The 16,569-nt window shown below is 27.6% G+C and overlaps 1 protein-coding gene across 5 annotated transcripts in view; it reads left to right on the top strand.

The window, feature by feature from the left end:
* Positions 1 to 16,569, top strand: part of smog (G-protein coupled receptor 158 smog) — a 339,219-nt gene that overhangs the window by 60,121 nt on the left and 262,529 nt on the right. For all 5 annotated transcript variants that reach the window (XM_075356095.1, XM_075356091.1, XM_075356094.1 and 2 more), the window contains exon 2: positions 3,403 to 3,501. The gene's annotated coding sequence lies outside the window, so the exon portion shown is untranslated. The remainder of the gene's footprint in view (positions 1 to 3,402; positions 3,502 to 16,569) is intronic.

The following is a 16,569-nucleotide window of genomic DNA, read 5'->3' as shown; positions in this document are numbered from 1 at the left end:
AGTGCACCCAAGATGTGTCAAAGATTTTAAATTGGAATAGTAGGACTGTGACGCTTCATTTTAAAGGGCATTCGAAAAACATTATACGTAAAAACCTTCGGGCCCTGACAACCAAGACCATAGTGTGAGTCATTTAATATTTTTCACTTCTAATTTCAAAAGTGGTCTTCAATACACTCCAATTAGTAGTCTCATACCAAGAAATAGATCATTTAATATAGGAAAATTTTTACTAAATTTCATTTTTCTAAGTTTAACTGAAAAGTTATTTAGAAGTAGTGTGGCCATACTTCGCCACTTTTTTTTTTTTAGCCTCCGGTAACTACCGTTTAGATAATTATTCAGAGGATGATATGTATGATGAGTGTAAATGAAGTGTAGTCTTGTACATTGTCAGTTCGACCAATCCTGAGATGTGTGGTTAATTGAAAACCAACCACCAAAGAACACCGGTATCCACGATCTAGTATTCAAATCCGTGTAAAAATAACTGGCTTTACTTGGACTTGAACGGTGTAACTCTTGACTTCCAAATCAGCTGATTTGGGAAGACGCGTTAACCACTAGACCAACCCGGTGGGTTTTGCCACTTTTTACCGCAATTTTTTAACACCCGGTTTTAAGAATAAGCACTGAATAGAAAACAGAGCTGTTCAAAAGAGGTTATTTAATAATCTGAGTTTGATAGAATTTGGTGATACTATTATTAGCTATAATGAGGAGTTCTATGAGTGGAAATCTGATAAACTGCAAAATAAAAGAGCACAGCAGGATGATATTCAGTACATAATGATCCCAACAAGTATGTGCCGTAATTTATTTCTGGGCATGGCGCCTCCAGGAAAAGACGGCAGAGATTCGGCCTGGTGGATTCAGGAATGTGTCCACATTATGGACGGTTGGAAGATACCTACCATGTGCTGTATGAATACTCTAAGTACGACTTAATGCTAACGGAGACAATTTTTTGGCTCGAAAAATTATTATTATAAAATTATTATATAAAAACTATTATTGGATCGGCGTTAGATCTTCGTGTAAATTGGAGAAACTAGGCCCAGGCGCAATTGAGGAAACTTTACAGTCTATTTATCAAAAGAGAGAATTGTTGAAGGAATTTAGAGTCCTGCTTAGGTTTTTCTTTCTTGTATTCTTGTTGTTTTGATTGATTTTGTTTTATATTTTTGTTTTTATTGTGGGTTGACGTTATGTGCTAGACTCAACTTTACCTATTTCGAGTAGGTAGTTCAGTTCCTTCGATTTTATTTAGTTCATTCAGTGTTGTTTAAGACTTAGTTGATGTGTTTTGTCATGAGTTCTTTATAGATAGTAGTACACCGATGGGAATGTCACTTGTGTCATTCGTATCGGTGGCATCCTATCGATTTTCATCCTATGTCAATATTTATAATATTTGACATATTTCATTTTTACTGATATATCAAATACCGAGGTTTTAAAGATGATAAAGCCCATAAGAGCTAGATACAAAAGGGGTGGTGGTGGTGGGTGTCGTCTCCTACGGGATCAATGCATAAGGCTCTTATAGGACAAATCGATATAAACTTTATTACAAGTTTTTAAAATTTCTGTTTTCAGAAATCATCGCATTTTTCAGTTCAAAATGAAACTCATCTTTCTCAATTGAAAGATAAGTTTTTCATTACCAATTAGCATTGTTAGTATTAGATTTATTTAGTACTGAATTTAGAAAGAAAATAAGATATTATTTAGCTAATATGCTGAATACAAAGATTTCCAATAAATTATAATTAATATGGAAAAAATTATGTTAAGCATATATATTACAAAGCGGATTAAGTACGAGTATACTTGTTATTATGTATTGCTTGAAGTAAGTTTATATTTTATATATATACTGAATTATATATTTTTAACACTCTTCTAACTGAATTTTAATAAATTTTCCTTTACTGTAATTAAAGTTTTTTAATATCTAACTATTCTTGTTTCAACAACATAATAAGGTAATTCTGCTTCCATCATTAGTTTGGGTATGTTGGAGAAGGACAAGATTAGGTGTAAGAAGGGACATTCTCATGAAAAAGTAAACAACTAACATTCTCAAGTTTTATTTTTACTTGCTTTGACTTTATATTTTCTCTTAAAACCTAAAACATCTGTTTGAATATGAAATTATTTATGAGAAGAAAGTTGGATAGAATTAATTCCTTTAAAAATGATTATGATTCAACCTAATTTATACAACAACGAAACACCAAATTAATTTAAAAAATTTTCGCAGTTATGTGCAAGACTGAATTTTCGTTAATTTAATTAGTTTTTAATATTTTTTTAATTTTTTGTAATAATTCTAATAATAAATACCGCAGATAAAGTCAAGGTTTCAGACTGCAGCATTATAACGAACCACGTTTCTAATTTGCCCCACTCAAATGTTTTGACCTTAAATTGACCGTAACTCAAGAACGGCTCAACCAATCTTCAAAAAATTCTCATATGCACAACTTCAGATACACTGCTACAGCATATTTAAATCTCAATGAAATTGATTAAGTAGTTTCGGCGAGTTTTGTGCCAAAAAAGTTTATCCATAGGCCCATATATATATATATATATATATATAAGAAAATCCCAATTTAAGTGAATGGTATTTTCATACTTCTCATACCTCAAAACGTAAGAAAGATACATTTTCATTCACAACTCGCCATGCAACTGAAAGTAACACTACCTTTCTCTGAAATATCGGTAAGAATATTAACAGTAGCAATTTCAACAAAATTCTTTCTCTTAAATATAGAAGGCTGATCCAATGAAGGTATCCAATGCGAACAGCTTTTAAGGAACTTTAAAACTATCGTTTAGACTTTTTTGAAGTATTACAAAGAAGCATATTTACATTTCAAACAGTAGTTGTTGCAAATAGAATGCAGTGCACTTTTTGTACAAGTACTGAAGGAGAATCAAATTAAGAGAACTTCATAAATTTTGAAATTCATACTAAATTTTATTAGAAGTTTTTTATGCAGTAAAAAAAAAAAACACAATAAATAATAAGAAAAAATAAAATAAACACATGTATATGCAAACATTTTCTTTTTACGCTATACATGCATACACTCAAAAACAGTTAATATGCAAAAGGTGAACCAAGAATTAAATATTTTGATCTCTATTTTTATTGCATCACGTAAACATTATATATATATATATATATAAGTATTTAGTAAACGACAATAATTTGCACTTAATTGCATATAACATCTGTTTCAAAGCAGATCATTTGTCACAATAACATAGAACAAAAAATAACCAACTTTTAAAATAGCAAGTTATTAACATCACTTAATGGTGATGTCATAATAACTCATAACAATGACGTCAAGTTACCACAAATAAAATTGTCATCTGTTGCAGACTGCGGATGAAAATGCTTCTTGAGCGAAAAGGGTTCTGAATATTGTGTGCATAATAACGCCCAGAGCAGGAATAAACAACTGTGGACCATTGAAATAGGTAATTTATATTTTATTATTAATACTTTACGTAATTAAAATGTAATTTATCATAGTTTATCATCAAATATGTTATAGTAATACATAAAATAATCAACAGAAATAATTTATAAATGTTTTATTATGAAATAAGATACCTTTTGTGTAATTATTATTTTATTTTATTTTATTGAAACTCAAGTTTAAAGATACTAAGTTAAAATACCCTAATTGTAGCAATTAACTATTATTAAGTATTAAGTTGAACAAACCGTAGGTTTTTGTCTAATTACTTGGATAACTTCGGCGCACCCGAATTGCGGTCACATTATTACCAGATAGCAAAATACATAAGGTCACCACTATTATCTGTATTGGATTGCGGTTACACCTTGTACTAAAGTATAAATTACACTCGCTTTTTACTGTGTGGTCGATTAGTGCGATGAGAAAGGGGTTCAGGAAAGGCTTATAAAAATACCATTCTAAACACATTTGAGTTCCACTATCTCATTACTTCAAAGAATTATTTTATTAAGCCTATTTAATAGTTTGCATTTTTTAAACTATTTTTATTATAAGTTAAAATCAGTGCTTATTGTAGCTATTATAAAGTATTATTTGATATAGATTTTAAAGTATACCTTTAAAATCTTTATTAAAATACAGATTTTAAAGGTAATTTGTATAAAATACTTTTTATACAAAATTTGATTTTATTATTGTCCCGTGAGAATGAATGTCTATTCAAATAAATATTTCCTACAATTTATTCTTAGAAAAAACAAAATAAACATCTATTGTAATATTTTTATAGTATATTTTATTTTATACTATTTAAACGGGTATTATTTTATAATTAGATTACGAAATAGGCTACGGTTAACTACAGTAAGATGTCGATTAACAATAAAAGTTTACTCGCAATTTTTCTAATACCAACAAACCATTGCTTTATTTTTATAGAACTTCTACTTTAATTCAACACACACTTTTGCTACTAAATCGTACATCGCTTAGAGTAGATTATTTTGATCACAATAGAGGTGATCTTTGGCTTTAAGTAGATAATGCTCTTTTTTGTTATCTCTCAAAGGACTCGAATCAAACACGTTTCACAAGTTTTATTGTTAAACTTTTCCCTTATATCAGTTTTTCTAACGGCGTATTAGCGATCAAACACCGAAATATTATTATGAAAAAAACTGTTGGTTTCATTATTTGACTATTAGTAGTCTTTTTAATTATAATTTGAGCACTATCAGATATTTAGGTATTAAATGATTATTATTTTTTAATTTTATAAGAGAGTTGTTAAAGTGTAAAGGGAAAAACTAAAGAAGAGAAACAGAATTAAGAACATATTAACACTAATTATATTCTTAGTAAAGTAGTAAACAAAGAATTTATTTCAGATCACTTACAGCTCTTCCGAGTCTGAAGAAACTAAGCTATATTTTAAAACCTGTTTGTTGATTGAACTGATACGGAACTATTATGTGAAATATAAATTAAAAAAAGTATTTGAATTACAAAGTTAAGTACACGGATAATCATCAGTTTTAGTTTCCTATTTATATTTGTGTTTGTCAATTATCAAAAAGTTGTATAAAAATGTTACATCTATGAATATTTCTGTAGGTCAATATTAGAAAAAAATTCTTGATTTAACTCAGAATGGTAACTGTGTTATTATATAAAATAATTCATAAATGATAACCATTATTACAACTTGAAAACATTTTTAGTTTTCTTTACGTAAGTAAACAACGATTATAAAATTCTGATTGCTTTTTTTAACCGAATAAAAAAAAGAAGGTTATGTATTCAACTCGTATTTTTTTATGTTTGTTCGGTTTTAACGTTTTTGCTATTAATCCGATTGAAATAAATCTTGTTACAATCGACGCAGCTACTTTTTGCGGTGGTACCATGATGTTGAAAAATTGTCTTTGGTACAAGAAATTGGTCTGAAAATTGGTAAAAAATATTTTCGACAGTGGGAATTCTATATGTATGCGTCACGTTAGTGTTATATGGTTTTCTCTAAAGAAGGTAATGTGAGTTTTTGCATAAGATTTGTAGAACCGTTAATAAAATCATCAAAAATCGAGATATCATCTCGTCTTAAACCTTTTCAGACCCAATACACATTATATATAATAAACAGCATTGGTAGGAACAGTCGAAATCTTATAATTCTATATACGTGTATGATCTTGATGTCAGTTTCATTTTTTTTTTAAGTAACTATTAAAAGTTTTGAAATGACTTTAAAATAAGTCTTGAGTAAAACCTATAAATTTAATATGAAATAAAAATCTTAGTTTCACACTTAATAATTTTGATTAAACTATTATAACCACAAATTAAAACTTGTTTTGTACCTTTTTAATAAGAATTCATATAAAAAAAAAACAAAACAACAAGAGTGTTGTTTATATATTTAAAAAAAATCGAATAGTTAAATGTTTTTAAAGGTTAGGTCGAGTATGTTTAGCCTAGAGATGGTTCTCAAAATAATACTTACTAATTTTTTTCAGAAAACTATTATTTTCTATTTTATTGTTTTTAGTTTACAATAACCTTATTATAGAATCACTGGGTGGTTAATGTTATAATATATCATATAATTCACTTTTTATTACTTCTATTCACCAAAGTATGAATCAAAATTCACATATGTTAAATTTATATTTTAAAGTTAAGCTTTTGTCAGCCTTACTTAATCGGAGATAGAAACAGATTCCATGTTTCCATTTTAACAATATTTACAAAGTAATTATTTTTATTAAACTAGTAAATCATTCAACTTAAACCATTTTATTTAACATGAAACTAATATAAAAAATATACTTGGCAATATAAACTGGGCAGTAGTGATGTCAAAAGCTTTCACCTTAATATTCGAAATAGAATTATTATTTATCTTATAATATTTACGGTATATCCCTTCAAATGTGTTGTTAAAATAATGAAGTATTTGTAAAATAAAAAGCATATATTATTATTACATTTTAATGATTAGAACAAGCACTAAACTTACATTTAAAAATTATATTTGTTTGTTATAAACTAAAATATGGCTTATCTCAGGTCATTCGTTTTTCCCTAATAAACGAGGAATGCGCCTTCATCAAATTTAACTGAAGTTTAAATAAGGCCACTTATTTACACTTCAGTTAAATTTCATAACAGTAACTTCTCAAACTTTTTGTAAAATTTTCATTCATAATTGAAGTAAATTCGAGGAAGCACACAAAGAAAGGCTGATTGATATATATATATATATATATAATTGGGAAGAAAAATCTAAATTTAGCTTTCAGGCCAACGATTGAGTACAATATTAATTGTCTCTTAAAGGAGCACTGTGGTCAGCTAATAAGCATACACAACTGCTAATATAAGTTGATGTGTTTTGATAATTTTACTTGTATTTAATATTTGAGACATTGCAATTAAAAAAAGCGGACGATGGAAAAGCAATACCTAACGATGGTCCCGGAGGTCAAAAAAAGGAATATGAAGTTATTAGAATTTAAAAACTTTGATTTTCCATAAATAACGTATCGATTCTTTCATTCAGTCCTACAAATACAACCTTACGGTAGTTCCGGAGGCTAAACAGAAAAAAGTGAGTCCTAAAAATACTTGAAAACACTAAGTACATACGATTTAAAACTGAAGTTTAAAAAAAAAACTTAAAAATATTATTTGCTATTTGAATCCATATATCCATTATCGATCTTAAGAAACACACTATCAGAATTAAAATAGCTTTGAACTTTCTTTATCATAATAATTATTTTATAACCCTTTTATAGACTTTTTGAGATAGTTATAATACTGGTGTCTATTTTTTGAGTACTTCTTAACCGTACGTAAGATAAAGATTCGGGAATACAAAAAACTGTTTTAGATAAAAATTGTGATAACTGTTAATAAATTTAATGTCATTCATATTTTTTTTTAACACATGCCTTTATTTATACACATTAAAGCGAGGAAAAAAAAGTTTTCTTAGTTCAAGAATGAATCAGTACACAAACATATTTTTAATAAACTACATCTTTAAATTAAGCCTAAGACAAAAACAGCCTGCAAGTACCGCATATCCTGTGTAAGTATCCGCATATCCTATTATTTCAATGCAGTGAAATATTTGCGTCTCTTTTTTTTTATCTGGAGGAAGTGTAGTTCGAATCCTGGTCCGGGACGGCAACTTTAAAAAAAAAATCTACTTTTACTAAAAAAAAAAGAAAAGTAAATAGTAAATGGGATTTACTCTGTATATAATAGTGGGAACAAATGAATAATGCTTAATTACTTGATAGTAAAAGTACTAAAATTAAATAAATTATGATTACTTACGAATTAGATTAATTATTTTTAAGTTACATATGTAAGGTAATAAATTATTTTTATTAATCTTTTATCGTTATTTTACTGCAAATATAAACAATGTAGCGCAGAATTAACCTAGATAGGAATTTCATAAAAGTTTTTATAACTCTGGAAAAGTTAATCAATAAACCTGTACTTTACTACATTTGTATATGAACAAAAAAAAGAAGCACAATTATAAAAGTCTCAATTTATATTTCATACGTTTAAAAAACTACATTTTAAAAAAGATTTCCGAAATCAACGCGTTCTTTTAAATCGATTATTTGAGTAGAAAACCGTATAACATCCTTTTCCTTTCAATGTTAAAAATTTAAAACAAAGGATATCATTATTGGAAAAAAGAGGTCAGGTATTATTAATGCAAATAGGCTAAAGAATAAGGTTCTGAAAGATTTATCTATGGTGAGCTAAAAATAGAATATCTCGTTAATAAATGTTTTAATGCGTGTAATATGTTCATGGAATGCTATTTAAAATAATTTATTAGCATTTCAGCTGATAAGTATAATTTAATAAGTCATCATTTAATTAAGTGATTAACATTTAATATTTATTATATGATTGTAATAATATTAAAATAGTACATTATTTAATATTAGAAAAAAATATTTTATTACAGTCGACAGTATCTTTTTGTCATAGGTTTAGTCACAAAATTGGTTTGATTGTTTATAGCTCTTATTTTTATTTTACACTAACTTGTAATTAACGATGAATTAGTTCACCCAGTAGAATGAAGTCGATCCACAACACGTTTATGAAAAAACTTAAATGATTCCCAGCACTGGAAAACGAAGAATTTTTGTGTTACTTAACCGAAAAAGAACATTCCTGTTCTTAGAAATACAATCTAATGTTTTTAAAATATTTAATAATTCTTATATATTCAAAACTTTATTCTACGAACTAGTTTTTGAAATATTTGCAGAAACCTATATTTTACGTAAATTTAAAACCAAATTTTACGAATGTAATGGAAGATTGTACCAGATGAAAACAATAAGTATTTTTAATCGTATAGTAAAGTTAAAGTTATAATAATAATAATATACTTTATTTATATATTATCATAGAATTGTACAATATAGGGTCCCGCTAAGACATAAGACTTATCAGCAGTTTCCTGTATTAACACAATTTGAATAAAATTTATTTATACATTTATACAGTACAACACAAAAAATAAATACAGTAAAAATTATACCTATATTCTTAAATAATAATTAAAATCTTTTCAAATAAATAATTAAGGTGGCTTCAGAAAGTAAAACAAAAGTAAATACAAATTAATTAAATATGAGATTAATTTATAAAGTTGTATTAAATAGATTTCAGTAAAAAATTATTATAAGCTTAAATTATTTTTAAAAAAACTTTACGTAAAGGTACCTTTTAATACACGTATCCATCTCAATTTAGGCTGTTCTTGCATATTATAGATTAACGATTGCATATTATAATACAAAATACAAAAATAAATAATACATAGATCACACATCTTATAATCAAAAGGAAAATACTGATAATAGCCCACAAAAAAAAATCAAATACAAAGTACATAGTACAAAAAATATTTTATAATAAAAATAAAAATACTTATTAATAAATTCCTGCTAATAAATAATTAAACTTTTTTTCAAATATTTTTTTTTATATTTATTTCTAAAATACGTGAAGGAAATTTATTAAAAATCGTTGGAATTTGGATTTTTAAAGTCTTCTTACCCTATAGATTAAAATAATTATAATAATTAGACCGTATAATTTCATATGGTAAAATAATAATTACCGTGTACATTCTCTTGGGTCGCAAATAAAGGGGTACATTGCGTTTTACTAGGTATTTGTTACTTTGGAAAAATAATTTACGAAGTGAGAAATAATGGTGACCTAGAGGGGTCAACTTACTACATTGCTTAAAAAGGTTTAAATTTGGGTCGTTTGACAAAAAGCCTGAAACCACTTTAAGCGCTCTTTTTTGAAGTTAAGTTATAATTTTTAAATGCGAGTTGGCTGCCAAATCCCATAATAATAATAATAATGCTTTATTTTCAGTATCTCGTTTTAAAATATATTATTTACAAAAATAATAAAAACATATTGTTATTATTTGTGCAATCATAGCATATGATTGCACAAATTCTACAGCATAATTTAAAAATCGTTCTCTGGAAAGTTGAAGTATTAAGATAAAATAATGCAATAAATGAAACAAGAACATTACTTTAGTAATCTTAGTATAATAATAAACAGAGATAAAATATTAGCCACTACAAAATAATAACACTATTACTGTTAATACTATAATTATCTTCATAGGGAGAAACAATGCCCTTTAATACAAAAAATACAAACTTCTTATAAATAACATAACACAATTTTAAAAAGAGAACCAAAAAAATTCACTCAATTTTCAAAAAGTAACTTGATCTATTATTAAAGTAAATTTACTTTTACTATGTATTCATTTATACATTCATGAACATCATTTATTCATGATTTTTTTTTTCATTTATCATGTACATAATTTATATATGTATGTTATCATGTATTCATTTTTAATATAATTTAACTAGGAACTGAGTACACAAAAAGTTAATAAACTGCATTTACTTTTACTTTTCATTTACAATTTACCAATTATTCAAAGAAAAAAACCATTTATTCAAATTTACCTTGTTTATTCAAAGACAATATTTTCAATAAATTAAAGTTCATCCACTTAACTTAAAATAACCGGAACTCAGATAGGAAGCAATGTGAAACATCAATATCACTATTAAAAATAAAAAGGTGAGATATTGTTATACCATCATATATAACATTATAATCATTTTCAGCTGAAATCCTTAGCTGTTAATAATTGATCTCTCGAACTAGTTCCAATATATAATACAACGCATCTCTGCATTAGACCGCCAGCTTATCCCAATCCTTTCCGTTCAAAAAATCTATAAATAAATCACGTGACGATTAACCCAATCCAGTTACTCGTCCCCACGGTTAGGACAGGGCGAACGACAAAATGAAAAATATCCTAAACTGCATGACAAATTAAGCACCTGCGGAAAAATCCAGCTTTAATGGAATTTCTCTCTCTTTTTTGGGCAAAAACACTTAAAAAGATTCTAGTTTAATTAAAATATTCGTTAATACAAAAAAAAAGTATGATATCATTTTTAAATGTAGAAAGATCTGTTGTTTATAAAAGCAGAAAATTGTTAATATTGTGTTGAACAAAGTGATGATGTCACTTGTATCACTGAGTAATTAGAGGACTTCGCTGATGTTCACTGTATTTCGGTGTATCAACACAACAATATGTTTTTTAAAACCGAAGAAAGCAAAAGGAAAGCACTTCACTCCTAGCCTTTTTTTCATAATTAGTTTGGGATAGAAAGATTTTTATTCTTGAAAAGGCGTCTTGTATTTGGAACTGACATTTCAAGGACCTATAACCATTAGTTTGATTACTGTATCTATTAAATAAATAAATAAGGAATTGATTGAAAAAAGTATATAAAAAAAAATTCTGATATATTTACATAATTATTCAAACTCATACCAATAGAGGCAGACAGTTTTAGTAAAATAAATGTAGAACATGTTACGTACAATTATTTTCTTATTGTTTATTTTCTCCTCCAAGTTATTTATAATTAATGAATGTTTCCGAATCATTCATAAGTTATAAATCTTAGCAGTACTTCAACTAATTCATTAAGTGTATTTTTCCTCAGTTTGAAAAATGTTCTTTTCAGATGATAATGTTTCAGAACGTCTAAATTATAAATCAGGATTTTCAACAGAAAACAGTATCTATCATTTACTTAAATACTTAAAACCTTGTTGATGTAAACATATACTAAACATTTTTTATCTATATATTTAAAAAAAGTCCCGGAATTTATATTTAATAATAATAATAATAAGAACAACAACAACAAAAATAATAATAATAAGAACAACAGCAACAATAATAATAATAATAATAATAATAATAATAATAATAATAATAATAATAATAATAATAATAATAATAATAATAATAATAGATAGATAGATAATACTACTTTTGATTTAACGTACGTTTGACTTGTGAAGGTCTGGAAAATATTAAAAAATTTATAACTTATTTCGATCAATAGAATAACTTATATGTTATTCCCTAATATTGATTCGAAAAGTAAGTACAAACCATATTTTTTAATATCAGTAAATTTAAGTTAGCCAGTATTATTTCTCATTACCGTATATAAGGTTTTTTAAATTAATTTTTTAATGTTTAAAACTTGGATACAGAATATGGTAAACAATGCAGATTATATATTTATATTTGCGGGATTGTACGTGTAAGTTAGGACTGATTGATTAATTTGAAGAAATAGGTATAAAAATCTCCCTCAGTAAAATAAAAGTAAATGAGGATATTCAGTTAGAAAAAGGAATAAAATTTAAAAAAAGTCAATTAAACTTAAAAATATTATTAAGTCGAAATGCTCGACTTACACTCGTGTCTTAATTTAAAATATTTATCATTTTATTTAAGTATAATAGTTTTTTCTTATTTAATTCAATGATTCTATTTAAAGCACGCGCGCATCGTATTTCATTTGCGCGTGTATGGTGGTACTAGTGAAATATGTTTTACTTCCTACTTATATTTATTCCTATTTATATTTTTTTTTAAGTGAAATATTTTTTACTTCCTTGTACGAATTAAAAGAAGTATTGTGATCGCGAAAAACTTTCGGTTTTCAGATTTCAACGGAAATATCCATTTTGACCATCTCTGAATCCATTTTGACTAATTTCGGCGTGACGTCTGTACGTACGCATGTATCTCGCATAACTCAAAAAACGATTAGCGGTAGATCGTTGGAATTTTAAATTTATGACTATTGTAACATCTAGTTATGCACCTCCTCTTTTGATTGCAATCGACTTGATCAAAAATGTCTAAATAAGCCCAAGATCCAAAACATTTGAATTTTGGACTTATACTTAACTGCAGTAATAACCCCTCTTTTAGAGATTTTCAACGATATATCATATGTGGTACTTATTTTCATTGGTTCCATAGTTATCGAGAAATCAAATTTTAATTTATGAAATGTTTTGATCTTACAAGGGGGAGGCACATTGGTTCGAATTCGACTTCATTTCCTTTCTTTTTTTAATTTAAATACATTGATTTATTAATAATTTTTAACCTCTGCTTGCAAAAAAAAATGATTAAGATAAATAATAATTCAATAATAACAAAAAAAAAAAAAAAAAATAGAAGTTATTAATGAAATAAAATTTCATTATATAAAATAAATTCATGCTTAATTTATTTATTAGTGTGTCAAAAAATTGTTACACAATAAATTTTGCTGTAAAAATTACGTTACCGGTAATTTAGAGATTTTCTAATTAATGCAAAATTCGTAAAAATCTAACGGATTAAATAAATTTAGAAAATCTCATTAATACTTTTCCGAAAAAAAAATCAGTCAGCTCGGTTCAATTGTACTTGAATTCTTTATATATATTAAATATACTTTACAAATTGTTTAAATTTTACAAAAATTACAGTAGGGTTTCTGATTAAAAGAACTGAAATTCGGGCGAAATCTTTTGCTAGCGTTACTCAAAAATAAAGCGTTTCCAGACCTATATGTTTATGTGAAAATTTTTGTATGCTTATTTCTTGTGTGTTTATGTGGACTTTTTCATAATTTTTACCAGTAGAACATGTCCTGAAAGTTTCTTCGAAACTTGTCTCTGAAGTTATTTATAGTAGTAATAATTGCGAATAATATTTGAAATTCTAATAATTAAAACTAAAACACTTTTAATCCTAATAATTTAGACCAAGCTAGTCTCGGTATCCGATGCGTTAACATCGTGCAGTTCGTCTTCCGCTCAAAGTAGATGTGTTATCTCTGCGACATGTGTACGCCTGTCTAGCCTAAATAACCGTATTCTTTTAATAATTTTAATTTTATATTTTTTCGAAATAATTTCATAATGTCAGAAAACTGCGGCGTTTGTGGCGCGCCATGTGCGGATAAAGTATTAAATACTAATTTATAATGGTCTATGTGGAAAAACTGTGCATCTGAATTGTATTAATAGCTACCTAATCCAAACCCAGACTGGCAACTAGAAGTGGAAGTGCGATGATTGCTCCTCAAAGAACGAATCAACCACAGCGAGCGACAATGTTACTGCTTCCTCTACCGCCCTCACGAAGGAGTTTATGGTGAGTGTCGTAGAGGAGTTCAAAGCGGAGGTTTTTAATAAACTAAAACCGTAGTCAAACCAATTGAACGAATTCAGAGTATCCGTAGAATTCCTGTCAACAGTGGCGGTTCGTAGCTAATTAGTGAGGGTGCTGCTCCAGAAAATTTTTTTCTGGGCCTTTTCAAAGCCACGGTTAAAGTTTTCTGTAAAATAAAAGAACCGAAAGAGAAAATGAGTCAAATAGAATAGCTGGAAGCAGGATAATAATCTAATTCAATAAACAAAGTGGTCGAAACGATATCTGTGCTACCGTAGGACCAGCATTCTTCCTTAGCATGACTAACCTTGCACCCCTCTACCGTTCAGGTATCCATTCCATCTTAAATATCATATTCATTGCACGCAATACCACGGCCACAATTTTTGCGACCTCCGGGGGGATTCCATTCGGCCCAGGACTCTTGCCGCCTTTAATCAACATAGTCGCCTCACTCAGGTTCTGCAGCGAGAAAGGAACTATTGATTCCATAACAATCTCCTCCCTTTGAAAGTCCATTCCTTTCGGAAACAGTTCATCAACGCCTTTCCTCAGCTCAAATCATAAGTATAGCAAATGGCATGTGGCATTTTTCCATGCAGTGAGAAGCCTAGAACACGATAAACAACAGATATGTGGGGCCCAGGTCCTTGTTTGGTCCCCGAATTTACACCCAAAATAAAGTTTATAACACTTTTTTACTAATGGAATAAGGTTTCACCTTTGGAACCTGAGAGTTACTTCACCACATATATAACAAAAATTGTTAGGATGGTTTTAACAAACTCTAGGTAATTTGTAACTAACGACTAATCAAAAGAAATAAAGTTGTAAATACGAGTATGTAATACCCAATAGTTCAGACACACAAAGTAGTCACAATGACCTATTTACTGGTTCACTACTATCTCACTACTGGCATCGTTCTGATGAATGTGTGCTACACTAGATCATGTTAATACATGTCTATACACGTCGGAACCTACTCAACAGTAGCAACGCTAACCTTTGAGTTAGCTCATTTGGTTCCATCATATTTACAATGCTCTAGGGGGTTTTTCTTAACAATGGACAAATGAACGAGAAACGTTTCAGAATATTAAAAAAATTAAAATAACAAAAAACTGTGGGTGATGGAGAAATTCCAAATACATGTTTGAAAACAGGATAAAAAACTGCGTTAAGTACCTATTGGTACACGCGAGACAAAAATCATATTGATCAGTGTTATTAAATAAAATCGAAAGATTTTTTTTTTATAGAAACAATATTGATCTATCAGTAAGTTAGTATTAATTAAATAATTTAAAAAAGAAAGAAAATTGAATATGAACTCAATTTTCATTAATACCTTCACACTAATAACTTATTAAATATTTTCATAATTTAATTTACTTTTATTACATATGTTTATGTTTACTTTTATCATCCGTGGAGTATGATACCAATCCATTCATGACGCGATCTGTATAACATATATACATCCTAACTCATTTATTTACAGTTGCCAAACTTACGGCTTTCCCAACAAAAATTTAATTTTACGACAACATCTTCTCAGTCCAAAGTTTTCGTTTCATTACTTGTGGACTGTGGAGTATGTATGAAATGTAAACTAAATATGTAGACTTAAAAGTACTTTGCGTAAGAAATATTGTAACAGACTTTTGTAAGGATTCCACAGGAATCTAGGTAAACATAAAAAAAGCAACTTCGTTTCCCGATTACACTATTTTTATTATAATCCCTGCAAATCCCCGTAAAAACAGTTTGGAATGAAGACTAATAAAATCACTAATACCTATATAAACATCTACCTCTGCAATAATTAATCAATGATAAATGATGAATGAGACTCCATCGCTGGACAGTCTGCCTCTACAAATGACTAGTAATTTTTTTTCTCATTAATTACCATTAGTCCACTTGTCAATTGTAAAAACACTGTTTTAAAGGATCAATAAAAAACAGTTTTTTTAAAAAATAAAGCAAATTTTAAATATTGAACTAAAAAGAAAATATTCAATTTTTCATTAAAATTTAAATTTTTGAAGTTAATACAAAAAACGAAATATACACATCTGTTTAACCCTTAATTTGAATACAGAAAGTCGAAATTTCAACAATTCATTTTTTTTTTTTATTTTACAATAGTTTTATTTAAACAGATTTTAATTACTTTTCAGTGTATTTTATTTTTAATTTTTATTTATACAGAGCGTTTGGAAAATTACTGTGCACTTGAATTACGGAAATGAAATGACGAAACTTTCTTAAATTACTTTGAATTTTTATTTTTTTTATTTTATAGAAACGGATATTACAATAATCGGAATAATTTGTAATAGATGTTGAGAAGACCTCCTCCAACATCAATACAACGTTGTACACGTTTCAATTTGTTTTCAAATA

Source organism: Lycorma delicatula, chromosome 2 (genome assembly GCF_047948215.1).
Source record: "Lycorma delicatula isolate Av1 chromosome 2, ASM4794821v1, whole genome shotgun sequence".
Classification (NCBI taxonomy): Eukaryota; Metazoa; Arthropoda; class Insecta; order Hemiptera; family Fulgoridae; genus Lycorma; species Lycorma delicatula.
The sequence above is the reverse complement of the archived record's forward strand: the minus strand, read 5'-3'. Positions and strand labels throughout refer to the sequence as shown.